The sequence below is a fragment of the Sinocyclocheilus anshuiensis genome, unplaced genomic scaffold (assembly GCF_001515605.1).
Source record: "Sinocyclocheilus anshuiensis isolate Anshui unplaced genomic scaffold, SAMN03320099.WGS_v1.1 scaffold603, whole genome shotgun sequence".
In the NCBI taxonomy this organism is placed as follows: Eukaryota; Metazoa; Chordata; class Actinopteri; order Cypriniformes; family Cyprinidae; genus Sinocyclocheilus; species Sinocyclocheilus anshuiensis.
In genome coordinates this window covers 839,928-844,907 of record NW_015551055.1, presented here as the reverse complement: position 1 = coordinate 844,907, position 4,980 = coordinate 839,928, and the positions used below count along the sequence as shown (strand labels likewise).

The following is a 4,980-nucleotide window of genomic DNA, read 5'->3' as shown; positions in this document are numbered from 1 at the left end:
CAACGCAAGTACCTCCAGATTCTAGCTGAACTGGTGCATTTAATATAAATTTTAACCTAATTGAGGAACTCAATGCGAGGGTTAATTAAGTGATTGATGGTTGTTCAGATCTATGCAATTGCACATATTGCTGTAAACTTGGGATTTCACATTTTCATTCTCTTAAACTCATTCTTTCCTCACTTTCTCTCTTCCTGCAACTTGTGTGAATGTGTGAATGCGTGTGTTTATGTGTTAGATGAGTTTATATGTCTTAGATTTATCCAATAAAGTCTTATTCATATTGAAATGAGAAGTATCTTGTGTTTTGTGCTTACAAGTTAATGTCTTAAACTGCCGATCTTGTTACTGTGCTAATTAATAGTGTTTTCACTATATTTTGGATATAAATATCCATTGCAGAGTTGATGTTATACGGCCCGTTCAATGAATCGCTGGCCGTCTCAGTGAGCAGCCGTAAAACAGTGATTCTGTCCAAATTCCCTTTAAAATCTTAAATGATTCCCTTTGAGCTAAATTGACCTGTTTCCCTTACACTGATGATAACAATAATGATGTTGATGATGAAGACTATGACTTAATCAAGTGCTAATACTGCATTGATGAGGAGAATAATTATAATGCTGTCATTAATGAAATTTTTTCTTCTCAGGAAGCTTCTCAGTAGGAAGCTAAATGTTTATCACATGATCAAACATTCTCTCACCCTATGTTTTTCACCCTCTATCTCAGCGAGACCTCTTTGATGTATAGCTACTGCATGAATGCTAATATGGGCATCTTTGTGCTTTCACTTTAACCCTTCAGTTGAATCTTCTGCATTTTATTTTGATGGGAGATACGAGCTGTAAAAATGGAAATAAAAGCAGTATTTTGAAAGAAAAATTTGAAATGTTTTCCTTCGTTACTTGACTCCTAACATTTTGGAAAACAGCATTTAATTTCTATGCCTTTTTTTAATCTTCCTGCTTGAGGGTTAACAACACAAAGCAAAGCCGTCTAAGCACACACATGATGCTTGTATCTGTTAATATATTATTCTGTGTGTACCAGCTCTGCATAATAATTGCAGTGGGCTGAGTATGTGCATATAATATACGTACAGTTGGATTCATAAGACTGAGCTATTGAATATGCTTCTATCTGAACATTTCCAAACTATACTGTCATCATGAAAATTTGTGTGAAAAGTTTCAACATTAACATAATGTATTTAATTTTAAGTCCATACATTTGTGAAAAACCTGATGATTTTCTCATTATTTGAGGTGATCTAAAGTGCACCTGGAGCTTCATTGCAAGAACGCCTGTCTGTCTGTACAAAGAGTCACATGAGCAATGTTGCAACTTTACTTATACATGACTAGTGACCTAGAAACTGTGCAAAATCTAAAATAGATATCCTTAATTTTATTTCATAATGTTTCTTCATTATAAATACTACAACTTTGTTAATTTCAAGGTTTAAATGGGAAAAACTCTACGGTATAGCTGGGAGTCTCTGCTCAGAGTGTGTTGCCCACAGACTGTTTTAATATCGCGACTGAGAGTGTGTCTGTGTTAACTAATGTATTTTTGCATTTCACATGCACTGTAAGGTAGCATTTCATCCTCACTGAGAGAAAAAGGCTGATGGGGTGAGGAGGAGGAGTATAGTGAGGGAGAGAGCAAAATATATGTGATTGAGAAAGGAATTCAGTCTATTCTGATTGCATGGAGGAAGTGTGTGTGAGTGTGTGAATTTGCATGTGAAGGTCTCACGCAGACGGGGCACGATTCACAGTGACTGTTCACGCTGCAGAAAACCATTACTATTCATGATCAGACATCTAAAACTGTTCACAAACAGTTCTGTTGTGAAAAAAAGAGTTTGGTTCTATAACCACAGACCAAGTCTGGATGATATGTGCTGAATGAGCAGAAATCATACAGTTGACAACTCGCTGACTGTCGCAATCTTAAACATTGACTGTGTGAACAGAGTCCATATTTCATATCCATTGATCCATATCTCTTATCCAAAACGAAACAAAAGAAAACAAAAGCAAAACTCATAATAAAGAAGCATATAGCCTAGCATGTTTAAAGCAACTACTGTGATTGGAAATTTGGGAGCCATAATTTTTGTGTCCTGTCACTTTTACAAAATTATCAAATGAATAATCTGATACACGTAGTACAAAAGTAGGTGAGAGTATAAAAAGATTTACAAAAAAATAAATAAACAAAAATTAAGAAATAAAAATTAAAAAGAAAGAAAAGGAGTGGGGAACATTCTTCCTGAAAGTATTTGGATTACATAAATCATAAAATTAAACCTTAAGTGTTAATAAAATGCAATAAATTGTAAAATAACACTCTCTCTTTGATCTGACTGGCCGTACTAACTTATGTGTATGAGTTCATTTTGAATAAAAACAACATGCCCTCCCTGCAGTATTTCTTTATTTGGAAGAAATATTGCTCTGGCTGGTAGAAACTTGTTGAATCCATGTTTTCTGTTTCAGCTAATCGGACTGAATGATAAATCTTTAATAAAGCTAAGGCTTTGCAATGATATTGTTGTGTCTGCTCCTGAGCACTGTAGCTGGGGGGAATACACATAAGCCTCTACGCTTGAATAATTTAATTCTGTATGCTTGATAAAAGGGCAGGAATTTACAACATAGTTGTTTTTAAGAATTAATAGTTTTTGCTCTTAATAGTACTCCAGATTTTTATTTTTTATTTTTTAATGCATTCACCATTAGGGTGATTAGGGTTCCATTTGAACAAAGTGGGAAACCATTTGAAGTAATTTTGCTCCTCAAAAATGGGCTTTAGGCACACATAAATATTGGGTAAATCTATCATGTTTGACTGAGCCAGAGTGAGTAAAACGACAATATAATTAATATGATGACTATAATTTAGTTAACGAGAGTGAATCAACTGAAAGGATTGAGTAGAAACAATTAACTGAATCTACCTACAATTAAACAACTTCAATTAAATGGTTAAGTTGACTCTTTTAGAAGACCACATTAGGTGAACTACATGACACACGTTTTCTGTGATGTCGTTACTTAATTTGATGGAACAAGTTTCTCAAATTAGTAAGTAAATTCAACTCCTAAGAATATAAAGTGTGAGTAGACAGTCTCCAAAAGTCAAGCAACGAGAAATCTACTGTCAACAGCATTTTAATTCAACTGTCCCCATCTCCTTCTGTATCCCACTGTTTCTCAGAAGGACTGTGTGCATTTCTGTGCTCGGGGAGTCATTCTTTCATTTTCTTCACCTCTTTATCTCTCTTTCTCTCTCTCGCTCAACTAAAATGCTATGATCTCTTGCTGGGTCAGACGTTTTACGCCCTTTCTCGCTGAGCTTTCTCTCTCTTTCCTCCCTCTGTGCATCTCTTCCACCTCTCTGGAGCACTCAAGCCATGACTTATTCATCCAACCCAGGATTTATTATGTTTGGCCATGCATTTTTAACAGTGTATTTTTTTTTTAGGTACACACATTTCATGGCTGAACTACATCTATGTTTGCTGAGTCCCCCACTCTCTGATCATGTCTGCTGTTCTACCTGCTGGGAAGAAAAAATAAGAAAGAGAAAATTAAGCAAACAGAGGAAGTGGGAGGAAAGGAGAGGACGGATAGTTAGTTGTAAGTTAGAGATATAGGACACATTAATAGTTCATACAAAAATGCAAATTTTGTCACCATGCATCTCCATATAGTTTGATCCCTGTTTTTTCCCCCATGAGATGCCGGGCAGAATGTTCAAGCTTCTTTTTGTCATATAAGAAATAAGGATGGTGATAAGAAAGACTTAGAAGTATTATATGTAGTATCGTTTATCATTATTATTTTTAAAATTAGGATAAACAGATGCATGTCACACATCTAACTCACTTACAACCATCACTTAATGCTAGTTAGATACTAGGTTAGATACTTAGTAGTTAACTTTTTTTTGTCATTCATGCACATTCATTATTTGGGAACATAGGGATGCACAATTAATGGAAATAAAACCAAAATCACGATATGGTTTAGTGCGATTATCAAATCGCAAAAGCTGCAATTTAATTAAATAAATATATGTGCTGCGTGTTTCATAGTGAAATGCGGCACAGTGCTCTTTCGTGAGCAGCTCATTATCCGCCAGTGTCTGCACTGTCTCAGAGCTGCTCGTCCCACGCTAAATGCTGTTCCACACAAACTCCATCTCTGCGACTTCACTCAGTTTGAGTCGCTTTAACGTACATTTGGTAAACAACATGTGGCTGCCATCTTTCCATATTTTTTATGAGAAGCACTTATCAGCAAAAGATAAGCTTTAAGAGTTCCTTGTGGTTTTCTGTTAAAATAAAAGACAGCCATTAATATTAGTATTGTAATTTTAATTATAATATAACATAAATTGATAATAATAATAATTATTATTATTATTTTATAGCCATATTTATTAATAGCCATTATTGATTAATCACAACATTTTGGCCAAATTCTGTAGTCCTACAAACAAGCTGGAATTTTAAATCGCAATTGCACTTTTTAATAGAAAACTTGTGCAGCTATTGGAACGGAAGAAAAAAAAAGATGAAAGTTTCCACAGGCACTCTGTTCTAACTTCCTGAACTTTTACTAATGCTATTTTCAAATAGTTTCGAATCCAAAGATGAAAGATGAAGATAAAATATATAATGTGTGGCTACATCACCTAATGTCAAAGCAAGCTTTATAACACTTAAACTTATATCTTGGGGTGAGAATCTTTAGGCATGTCACATTTCAAAGTCATGATGCAATTACACTTAGCACAGCTACCTGTTGAAACTGGTTTCATTGAATTTTATTTAAAAGCCAAAATAAATGACCCAGGAACACTCTTTGGTTGGCATTTAGTAGCAAAAAAAAAAAATCAGTCAGCATGACCTGCCTGATGACAATACGAGTGACAATTAAAGGTCTAAATGACAAAAAAAAAAAA

General features: G+C 34.6%; 1 protein-coding gene across 1 annotated transcript in view; it reads right to left on the bottom strand.

Moving 5' to 3' along the window:
* Nucleotides 1–4,980, bottom strand: part of LOC107661964 (pyruvate carboxylase, mitochondrial-like) — a 211,738-nt gene that overhangs the window by 135,860 nt on the left and 70,898 nt on the right. The gene's annotated exons all lie outside the window — the stretch shown is intronic.